Raw genomic sequence first — 12,256 nt, forward strand, 5'->3', positions numbered from 1 at the left:
CACGCAGGGCACGAAGGGAGACAAGCACCCCATGCTCCCCATGGCTCTGTTCTCAACAGCAAGGAGATAGAAACCACCTGATAGCCAGCAGTAGAAGACTGGATGAGCCAAGGCTGGTCTATACTCTATACACACAATGGGACACTGTGCACTGTTCAGACTAGCGATGTATGTGTCAAACACCTCCCAATGCAGAATGAACCTGCAGGGCATTCGACTGAGTGAAATTAGCTAAGCACAAAAGGACACATTGCATGGGACCCACTATTATTGAACGCTTCCACCACCCCCAAAATAGAATTTCGCCTGAGAAGAAACATTCTTTGTTGAGGGAGGGGAGGTCCTGGGCCAGAGGGGTGAAGAGTGTTAACTTGGGTGGAGGGGAAGCCAATATCCAATCAGAAGGGAGTTAGGAATTAATGATGGCGACAGGGGCAGACTAGGCAGCAGAGGTAAATTCAGTTCCACACACCGTCTTGCAATATCGGGGACTGAGGAGGAGATGCTGGGTGGGCGCACAGGCTGAACAGGTGGGAGAAGGACAGTGGGCACCTACCTCTGAATATATATATAGGCCGAACAGAGGATGTTTGTCGGTGCACTTGCATTTGTTACAGATAGGTCCATGAATGCGGTGCGGTACGGCGCGTAGGAGACACTTTAAAGAAAACTTCTTACATGTCACCTAGCATCTGGAGGAAATGAGTTGCTGGGTGAGGGGGACCAGGACCTGGTTTTGGGGACTTCAAAGTCAATTGGCCCAAAAAATAGTCCAGAAAAAAAAACCCCAATGTTCTCCACCCTCCCCTAATTTTGCGAGTAGCAGCTAGGCTCTGACAAGCTGGGGAGAAAGAAGCCTGCCTCCTTCCCAGAGGAACGAAGAGGGTGGCATTCAAAAGGCGTGTGGGAAGAAGGAGTCCAGTGGGAATGGGCCGGGCCAATGTCAGCCTCCCCACGCCGAGATCGGCAGAAGTGCACGGTGTCCATCAACCACCACTGCTAAGGACCACAGCAGAGTGCCTGGGATCGAGCGGGAGGCAAATGTGGAACTGAGCTGGACTCAGCTCGGGGAGGAAAAAAAAAAAAGATGAGGCTTTTGATCAGCCGGAGCCTGGTGGAAGCCCCGAGACAAAGACTCTCAGTCACCTTCTGCTCTGGAAATGCAGTCACTCCTGAGACTCAATTTTCAGTCAAACCTTAATACCAGTGAGGTACTCGCACCTTAGAACAGCTAACCACGGAAGATCTAAAGGGCAGCATCGGCCCAAGGACCAAGAACAGAGGCTTAGGAGAGGAGGGGGAGTGGAGGCAGGGGACACAGGGAGGGAGTGGGTTAGGTGGTGGTCCACGGAGGGGGTGGCGATGAATGAGTGGAATCACTGAATGTAACAGTAGGGTCTGCTCTGTGAACCTGCATCTAACTTACAATAAAACTTTTTTTTTTTTTACAAAGGAGGTTGTGCCTAGACTAAATGGCAATTAGGGGCTTGCTGGAAGATGTGGAGCCTGGTGATTTGCAGTGGAGAGAACCCTGGCGTGGGCCTCAGAAGACCTGGTTCTGGTCCTCACACCCGCAGAGTTGATTGTGGACAGATCGCTCAACTGCTTTCTCTCTAGCTCTTTCTTTCAAAAGTCAAACCAGTTGACACCCAGCCTCATGATCACCAGACCTGTCTTCTAAGGTGCCGCTTGATAGATTCAAACCTTCAACCTTTGCGTGAGAGGCTCATTGCCTAACCATTTGCACCACACTAGGTCTCCTCCTTCTCTGTAGGGTCTTGTAAATGGTGTGGGGAGCAGAGGTATCTTTCTGGGGGTGGGCTGCGTGGATGGAGAGTCCCCAGAAAATACTGAGTTGGGGCAGGAGGATCGGCCTGGGGCAGGCGTCCTTGGGGCTCCTGGAAAAGTTGAGGTTTGACTTCGGAGCCTGCCTTGCTCCTCTGCCCCAGTATCTCACCCTGTGCTGCAAGCCCGCTGTGTGTGGTTCAGCCATGGCACTTCATACCCTGGACTCCGGGGATCTCTGTGAAGACACAGATTCCCTTGGGAAGTTGCCCACCTAAGAGTGTCCATAAGTCCACCTCCCTGTGCATTTACTATGCAAAGAAGAGACACAGAAATGAACTCCAACATGGTGCCTGGCCTCAGGGATCTTAGTGTTTTAAAGCACACCCAAGCCAACAGACTAAGTGAACTGGGCATAAGAGGGCTCACCAGAGACCTGGAGTTTCAAAGGGTTCTTCCTCCCGGGGAGTGGGTCCAGACTTTCCGGAGGAAATGGCAGTGAAGGTTGGCCTTGGAAGGGACCTTCTCTAAGGTCCCTGTTTCATGTTAGATGAGAACACAGAGGTCCAGAAAAGCTGGGTGCCTGCCTTCACCTAGCTCAGCCTGGCCCTTCCAGCTGCGATGTAGGGGGCTTGGGAATGCAGGGGTTCAAGATTGGGGAACCACCTCAGCAAAGTCCTGGGGGAAGGACAGGTGGACGAGGAGCCCAGGTGGTACAAGGGTCCTGTACTCGGCTGCTAATGGAAAGGTTGGGGGTTTAAACCCACCCAGCAGCTCTGGAGCAGAATGATCTGCTCATCTGCTCTGGTCACAGTGTTGTTAACCTCTCTGCTTTGCAGGCAGTGAGAACAGGGGCAGAGAAGTGGACCGTGAGTGCCCGGTCCCAGTCACAGGGCCAGACCAGTGCAGGCAGCCAGAGTTGGTGCACGGTCTGCTTGATCCTGGAATGGATCCCAGGTGCTTTTAGAGAAGACGCTGGGCAGGCCTTCCCCGGAGGCCCCGGAAGCCTCTAGGCCAGGACAGCTTCTGCTCCCAGGCTGGGGTGACCCCAGGCTGTGCAGCTGGAGAGACAGACTAGATGGACAGGGTGACTTGCCCAGGGACTAGGGACTCAATGCACAGCCCCGGAATCTGTATCTGGGCAGCTGGTGGCCCAGTGGGTAATCGCTGGCCTGCTAACCGCAAAGTTAGTAGGTTTAACCCGCTCAGTCCTCCAAGAGAGAAAGCTCTGACAATCCGTGGAGACGGGGGCAGTGCTTTGCAGCTCTCGAGGGTCCCTGGGAGTTGGCGTGTCCTCGAGAGGCAGGGGACCAGGAAGAGACGGTTTCTACCACCCACCTGTTCTGCTGCGGAGGCTTGGAGGTTGCTATGATGCTGGGCCCTACGGCATCTGGGTTTCAAATACCAGCAGGGTTACCTGTGGGGGGCAGCTTTCCATCGAGCTTCCAGACCAAGGCAGCCTGGGAGAAGGGCCTGGTGATCTTGTGAAAAACGAACCGGCGGGGACCCAGAGGATCATAACTGGATCTTGTCTGACATCAGGCCGGAAGAGGAGTCCCAAGGTTGGAAGGCACTCTGAAGGCGCCGTGGTCAAGGGGCCACACACTGGCCCTCCACGCAGAGAACAGCCCTAGGCAACGCTTCTTCTGGTGTCCGTGGGTCCCTCTTGGTCGGAGCTGACTTGACGGCAGCTAACCGCAGAAGAATCTGGAAGAGTGACAAAGGTTGGTCTTTCCTCCCCATTCTTGACCCAACCAAATGCCAGTCCTTGAATGCTCCCCGGGACAAGGCTTATTTCTTAGATAGCTCCTTCGTGGAAGAGTTCAGACGCACCCACAGCTCTTTCTTCTGTTGATTCGCGATGATTCCCTTTCTTACCTCTCCGCCTGCAGAGTCTGATGCTGGTCTGAGCCTAGGCTAGTCTGAGCTCCTAGGCTCAGACCCGCCGGTCATCCCCACAGACCTGCAGCTGCGTGACACAGCTTCCAGCCTCCCCGTAGCATGCTCCCCACCCGAGGAGGACAAAGTGGGAGACAGGCGGGAGAACTGACATTTGACGCTGTATGTGCCATGTCCGCTGTGACCGAGTGACCTACGCATGTCAGTCTCTGTGCCCCGAATGGTATCCTGATGGGATCGTCTGTTGGATATTCCAGATCTGCTAGCCAGGCCCTCGGGAAGAGCAGAGGGCCGTGACCTACGCCTTGAGACCTCCCGAGTCCAGGCAGGCGGTCATGGTGCCTGGGTCTCTTGCCCCCCATCGCTCTTCCCTCTCAGGTACAGCCCAGCCCGCCCCACCCCAGTCATTTGTCCTCTCCGGGCCCTCCTGCCCAAAGCCCCAGTTGGAAGCCCATGTGTGCCCTGACTCTGAAGACCCAGCTTCCTCTGCCTCCCACAAGCACCCTCCAGGCATTAGCGTGTGCTCCATGAAGCCGAGGCAGGAGGCGAGACGGGAGACGCTGCTGTTTCCACTCTGGCATTGTCGGCTTCTGCACACTGTCACTTGACGCTCATTCTCCCACCTGCGATTCTTGGAAGGGAAAGGGCCCAGGTCCCCCATCCACCCGGGCCTTTCCTCTACATTCCAGGACAGGAGCAACTCTGCAAAAATGAAACCCCAGCAAATCCTCCACCCACCTGGAAGTGGGGGGACAGAAGATGAGAATGCCCTCTGCCCCCCCTCCCACCCACAGGGTGTCGCCCCCCACCTCTCTCCCACAGGATGTCTCTGCAGGTCTCTGAGGGGAACCAGACAGACCAGGGTCTGCGAACCTTCTCTGAATCTCGGTCTCTCCGGAGTCCTCGGGTGAGTGGCTCACGTTGCGTGCTGGCCTCCCACCTCCAACCAAGGAAGCGGGTGCTCTGAGGAGGGCGGCTTGGGTGTGGGGCTTCTGCCTTGGAGAACTTCATCAGGGTGTTGGCGTTTTATTGGAAGGTTAGGGCAACCTTCAGTCCTGGAGGTATTAGGAGCCCGTCCCTGCCCCCTGCCCCCTCCCTCTATCACTGTTTTATAGTCTGGAAATACAATATAGATTTTTGTTGTGGGTCCTGGCATCTTCCTTTAAAGAACTGTTCAGGTCGATCAAGCAGAGAAGCCAGTAAGACAGACATGCCCAGGATCCAGTAAGACTTTACTGGAGAGGACGTAAAAAAGTATTGCTACAAATCATTCAGAACTTTATTAAACAAAAGTATCAAACTGTGAAGCGATGCTTTGTGTGTATGTGTGTGTGTGTGTGTGTAGATATAGCCCCAAGGGGGTCTACATGCTTCTGAAGGTGATGTTTCTGTCTCCCCGACTCTCCCTCAAAGAACCCTACCCCTCTAACCCTCCTTCTGCACTCTTTTTTCAAATAAACCATTTTATTGGCGGCTTTTACAACTCTTACAACAATTCATACATCAATTGTAGCAAGCACATTTGTACATATGTTGCCATCATTTTCAAAACATTTTTTTTCTACTGAACCCTTGGTATCAGCTCTCTTTTTTTCCCTCTCCCTCCCCCCATCCTGATGAACCCTTGACAAATTATAACTTACTATTATGTTCATATCTTACACCTTTGCCCATGTTTCTATTGTTTGTCACCTTGGGGAGTGTGTATTATACGTCAGTTATTGTGATCAGTCCCCCTGTTCTCCTTCATATCCCCCCACCTTCCCCCTACCTTCGTGGTATTGCTACTCCCATTACTGTTCCTGATGGATTTTTCTGTCCTGGATTCCGTGTCCAGGGCTCTTATCTGTACCAGTGTACATGCTCTGGTCTAGCACGATTTGTAAGGTAGAACTGGGTCATGGTTGTGGAGGGCAGGAAGCATTAAAGAACTAGAGGAATGTTGTGTGTTTCGTTGGTGCTATTCTGCACCATGGATGACTTATCTCTTCCTTGTGACCCTTCTGTGAGGGGATGTCCAGTTGTCTATGGATCTATGGATGGGCTTTGGGTCTACATTCTGATGGCCTTGTTTGCATCAAAATGGTTGTTTGTTTTGGGTCTTCTGATGCCTGATACCTGATCCTGTCAACACCTCGTCATCACACAAGCTGCTGTGCTTCTTCCATGTGGGCTTTGTTGCTTCTCAGCTAGATGGCCGGCCGCTTGTTTAACTTCAAGCCTTTGAGACCCCCAGATACTATATCTTTTGATAGCCGGGCTCCATTAGCTTTCTTTATCACATTTGTTTTTGCACCTGATTTGTCTTCAGCAATTGTGTCAGGAAGGTGAGCATCATGGAATGCCAGTTTAATAGAACAAAGTGTTCTTGCATTGAGGGAGTACTTGAATTGAGGCCCAATGTCCATCTGCTACCTTAATACTAAGCCTATAAATATATGCACATACATCTATTTCCCCATTGTCATATGTAAATATATTTACATATATACGTGCCTGTATTTAGATCTCTATAAGTGCCCTTCACCTCCTAGTTCCTTCCTCTATTTCCTTTACTTTCCTCTTGTCCCGTTATCAGCCTTCATCTGAGTTTCAGTAATTCCTTTCGGTTACATTTCCCTTGATCAAGCACTAACAGTCCACCTACACTCTCCTCGCCATTGACTTTAGATCACTTGTTGTTCCCTTGTTCCTGGGTTTGTTGATACCCACTTTCTTTCCCCTGCCTCCCCCTCTCCCATGTTCCCCCGGAACTGCCGGTCCCGTTGTTTATCCCGCCTATCTTATCTAGACAGACCTGCATAGGTAATAATATGCATAAAAACAAGACAGAGCAAAAAAAAATCAACAAAAGAAAACAAAACAATGACAACAACCAAAAAACAATGACAAAAAATAAAAAAGAAAAGCTTGTAAATAGGTAGGGTCTGTTTGTTGACCTTGAGTCTGATGGGGTGCCATGCCTTGGCCTCAAAGTCTACTTTTGGTATTCCCTGGGGACTTCACTGTTCTGTTCCCCTTGCTGTTTTGTTGCACACCCTTATTGTTTCACCTCAGTGTGATGGGGTCAGATCAGGAGCAATTCTTGCACTGTGTCTCCAGTGTTGTCCCCTGTCGTGCTATGGGTCAGTGAGGGATGTCATGTCTCAAAGTGGGGTCAGCCCTATGGTCCTCTCTATGGATTGGCTGCTCTGAGTGGGAATCTCATCATCAAGGCTTGGAAGGCAGGATGTGCTCCACTCTCTCTCCCTCCCCCTTCATTTGCTCCTGTGCGCTCTGATCAGACATGTCCCTCTCCCTGGGATGTAGCTTCAGTGCTGTCCTCTGAAGTGTATTCTTCTGTGGGGAGGGGAGGTGGGGCTCTAAACAGTTCTTGTGCAGCGCGTTTACACAACACATCATTTGCTCTTTTGACTGCTGCTTCCATGAGCATTGATCGTGGATCCAAGCCTGATGAATCACTTGACAACTTCAGCCTGTTTTCCATTTATCATTGCCTTTGTCTTCATGAAGCCAGCGAAGGAGCAAGCCCCCCCATTCCCACCCATGCTAATGGTGGGATCAGAGGCAGGGTGCAGTTCCTGGGTTGTAAATCCAGTCTGGCTTCTCAGAGTTCCTTGCTCCCAGAGGGGCAATCTCTCGTTACCATGGCATGCTTTAGATAATTAAAGCTGCTTGGTCCCACTGCCCACTGTGCCTACTGCAAGGTTATTTCTGGGAAGCCTGGTCACCCCATGATTGCCCTGCGCTGAAAAAGAGGCCTCTCCAACACCTACCTGTCTAAGTGATTAACCTATTAAAATGAAAGTGATAAATCCTGGTGCCAAGGTGAGGCACAGGGGAGGAGGTCTGTTGTGTTTCTTTCATTTAGATTCCAAAGCTCATGTCACTGTTGCTTCATAGCCACAAACCTAATGAGTTTACGGGCTGCCTGGCTCCAGGAAGGAACCACCGTGTTGAGGGCTGTGTTGAGGTCGCTTTCCCTCAAGGCCACCAACCCTGGTTTGAGACTGGCCGATGCGGTCCTTTGGATGTAATGGGTGAGGATATGGAGGGACATGGGTAGAGGCCCCTCACTCAAGATTTCTGTGTCTCCTCTCAGCCTCTCATGCCCCATAGCTGGAAGTTCAAACATCTTAGAATTCTGGAGCAGGAAAAACCCACTGAGATCCTTCATGTTACAGCTGGATCCCTGAGACCAGAGAGGGTAAGAGACCTGTCTGAAGTCACACAGACCGGGATCCCGGTACCTTCTACCCTGATCATTTCTCTCTGGATTAATCTCACCAACCACAGGGTGACAAGGTTGTGATTTCCTGGCCTCCAAGAATCTGTTTAGTTTCTGAGACTAACTCTAGAGACCATGAATGCATGAGGAACCAAATACCAGGTGGATTACCAACCCCACAGGCACCAGTTTCCAGGAGGAACGGAGGTCCCATGAAAAGTGCTATCTCATGTCAGTGGTGAGAGTCTAGGATTTCCAGTCCTGGCCAGTGCTGCCTCTATCTCTTCCCAAAGTGCCTTCCTGTCATGGAGGATGTGGCTATTGAATTGGCTTTTAGAGGCTGCATCACATTGGGTTGATGGATCTGATAGACAGGAATAACTCATGGAGGGAGTGGCTTGAACAATCACCTGGTCATGTAACCAAGCAGGTGAAAATATCCTGTTTCCCCCAAAATAAGACAGTGTCTTATATTAATTTTTGCTCCCAAAGATGCGCTAGGTCTTATTTTCAGGGGATGTGTTATTTTCCCATGAAGAAGAATACAGTACACATTTATTGTTTTATTAAGAGAGACCTCACACTTCCTGTCTGCTCAGGCTGCACTGCGGCCAACAGTGAGCTGCGTGGTGGCACCCACCGCTATGGTCTAGAGTTACGATAGCGTCTGGGGGCTTTATTTTTGGGGAGGTCTTATTTTCGGGGAGATGTCGTATATTTCAGCGAGAGGCAAAACTGTAAGTAGGCCTTATTTTTGGGGTATGTCTTACTTTTGGGGAAACAGGGTAGGAAGCAGGAGTTGTGTTAGTCTGGGTAGACTAGAGAAACAAATTCATAGACATGCATAGTGTATAAGGAGGAACTTGATATAAAAGAGCAATTGTATAGTGAGAAAACCTCTCAGCCCAGTCCGGATCAAGTCCATAACTCTGATATTAGCCCACATGTCCCATACCAATCCAGAAATTCCTCTTCAGACTCACGCAATGCATGCAATGACACCGAGTGCAGGAAGATCACGGCCAGTGGGTGGGAAAGCTTGTGGATCCAGTGGCGGTGGAAGCATCTGAGCACTGGCAGGGACCTCTACATGGCTCCTCCAACTCCAGGGCTCTGGCTCCATCAGTGTAGCTCCATGTGGCTTGTCAACAGGGACGTCTTGCAGAGAGGCAAGCAGAGAGAGTGTGGTTTGGCTTCTGCCGCGCCTGTAAATGAGGTCATCAAGCTGCAGTCTGATTGACAGGCTACACACCACCCCTTCACGTTTAATAGTCTCACCAGCCTATGACACCAGATTATGTAACTACCACAGGAGCCCTGAGCCCTGTTGGGTGCACAATAAATATTTTGGAAGGAGCCCAGGAGGAAATGTCATTAAATGCTGAATCACCCCTGTGTTGTGGAATGGGAGTTTTAAGGGTCCAGAGGTGTATTCTGGAGGTGCGTGCGTAGTTGAGGCATTAACCCCAGTGCTGGTTCAGCTGTCCCATGGGTATGAAGGCCACCTGATTGAATCACCTGGAACCACTGCCTAACAACCATTAGACTGGTCTTTAACCAAATAACAGGGTGCCCTGGCTCAGCCAAGTTGGCACATACAACTAACCAGCACACAGCATGAGCAAGGGCATGGTGTCCATTCTCTGAACCCCTCCTGTACCCGCCTGGTTGTTCTCGGAGGGCTCTGCTCACATGTAGCTCAGCCCGATGGTGCATTTCTTCAACATGTATTGATGCGCTCAGGTGGAGTAAGCGCACTGCCTCTCATGATGATGGAGGCAAACCCCTCCATGGGCTTTGGACTTGGTGTAGTCAGCGGTTCCCATCCTTCACAGGAACATCTTGTAAGTGCTGTTCAATTTCGACTCAGAGTAATTGCATGTGACAGAGTCCTGGGCTGTAATCTTGTACAGATTAATATGGAGTGGCTAGGGTGGGTTTGGACTGCTCACATTTCTGTTAGTGGCTGTTCCCTTAACGTTTGTACCATAGGCACATGGACCCCTCTTTTGTTGGGAGTTTTTCAATGGCCTTTGGTATGTTATTAGAGATTTGTGCATTTCTTCTCGATTTTTGAATTTGTTAGGAGTACAGTTTTTCTTGGTATTCTGTTATTATCTTTCTTCTTTCAGTGGGCTCTGCTTTAATGTTAGCCATGGCACTTCTAATCTGCATCGCTTACATTTTTTCCTTGCTAGCTTTGCCTCTGGTTTGTTGATTTTATTACTCTTTTCAAAGAGCCAATTTCTAGTCTCCCTGAGTCTATTGTTTTTCTGTTTCTGCTCTTATCTGTATTATTAGTGTTATTTTTCTGGTGGATTTAGGGTTATTTTGCTGCTCATTCCCCGTTGTGGAGAGGCTCAGTGAAGGCGTGGGTTGTGGTTCTTCCGTCTCCTTTCTCATGTGTGTGCTCATTGTTCCATGATGTCCTCGGAGCGCTGTTCTCGCTCTGACCCAAAGGTTCAGTATGCTGTGTTTTTATTCTAAGAATTTCTTGATTTCATTTTAAATTTACTTTATTACTTCTAATTAATTTTTAGGTCATGTTCTTCGGGTTCCATCAATTTGACTCCCCCTCCCCACTAACCTCCCTATTATTGTCTTTGAATTTTATAAGGTTGCGAGCTGAGAAGATGCTTTATAGGATTTTGATGTTTACAAATTTATTGAGGTTTCCTCTGTGGCCTAAAATACGGTCTATTCTGGAAAATTTTCCTTGTGTGTTGGAGAACTACGTGTATTGGACTGCTGCCACTTGTTGGAGTATTCTACAGATGTCTATGATATCAAGTTGGTTGATTTTGTTGTTCAGTGCTTCTGTGTCTTTGCTGAATTTCTTTCTTGTTGTTCTGCCGCCCACCATCAAAAGTGGCATATTAAAAGTTTCCTTACTATTATTATTTTTAAAAAACCTTTTTCTTAGGGGCTCATACAACTCTTATCACAATCCATACATATACATACATCAATTGTATAAGGCACATCTGTACATTCTTTGCCCTAATCATTTTCTTTTTTTTCTTCTCTTTTCTTTTTTTTACATTTTATTAGGGGCTCATACAGCTCTTATCACAATCCATACATATACATACATCAGTTGTATAAAGCACATCTGCACATTCCCTGCCCCACCTTACTATTATTATAAAGCGATATATCCTCTCTTAAATTCTGTCAGAGCTTGCATCTTGAAGGCCTGCCTTTGGTGCATCGATATGTATGGTGACTGTACCCTCTTGTTCACCTGGCTCTTTACTCATTGTAGAGATCAGCAGCATTATCTCCAACTCGCAGATGAAAGATTCGAGAGGTTAAGTGGTTTGCCCAAGGTCACACAGCTGATAAATGCTGGAACTAGAATGTCAAACCAGCTTTCCCTGGATTCCTGTAGTCATCTAGCCATTACTCGCTGGCCACTGGCTCGTGCTTCAGTGGTAGATTTCCTGCACCTTCCGTGAGGGTAACCCCAGTTGACTTCCCAGCCAATGCGTTTCATGGGCAGCTACCACCCCCCTGCCAGTGGCGGCTTCTGTGGGTCCGCGATGCTGAAGAAATTCCAGCGGAGCTTCTAGACAGACAGCCTAAGGAGAAAGACCTGGTGCTCTTCCAAAACTCAGCCGGTGGGAGTCCTGGGGATCACATGACCCACAGCTGGTCATGGGGGTGGGGCAGAACTGGAGAAGATTTCATTCCATGGGCTGGGGGCTAACCCAAGGGGCAGCTAAGAGCAGCAACGACATTAACCATTGACTGCTACCCTACCAGGAGCCCTGCTGACGTAAGGGTCATGAGTTGGGCTGCTAATCGCAAGGTTAGCAGTTCAAAACCACCGGCCACTCCAAAGGAGTGAGATGGAGCTTTCTGCTCCCCATAAAGGTTTACTGTCTTAGAAGCTCACCGAGGCAGTTCTACGCTGTCTTACAGGGTTGCTATGAGTCAGCATCGACTGGTCGGCAGTGAGTTGGTTTTTTGGGGACCCTGCTACGCTATCCATCTATCGGTGCTGCTTCTCACAATACCCTACTCATGCATTGCCACGAATCTCCTTTCCAATATGCCCTGGTGGCGCAGTGCTTAAGTGCTGAGCCTTGGGAGAAAGATGTGGCAGTCTGCTTCCATACAAGTGACAGCCTTGGCAACCCTGTCACAGAAGGCAGCTAGGAGCTGGGACACGAGCCCTGGCCACACAGCGGGTTAAGCACTGGGTGGCTAAGCACTAGGTCAGCGATTCAAACCCACCAGTATTTCTCCAGGAGACAGATAAGACTGTGTGCTTCTGTCAGGATGACAGCCTGGGAAACCCTCTGGGTTGGTTCTACCCTATCCTGGAGAGAGAGGCACCGG

Source organism: Tenrec ecaudatus, chromosome 4 (genome assembly GCF_050624435.1).
Source record: "Tenrec ecaudatus isolate mTenEca1 chromosome 4, mTenEca1.hap1, whole genome shotgun sequence".
NCBI lineage: Eukaryota > Metazoa > Chordata > Mammalia > Afrosoricida > Tenrecidae > Tenrec > Tenrec ecaudatus.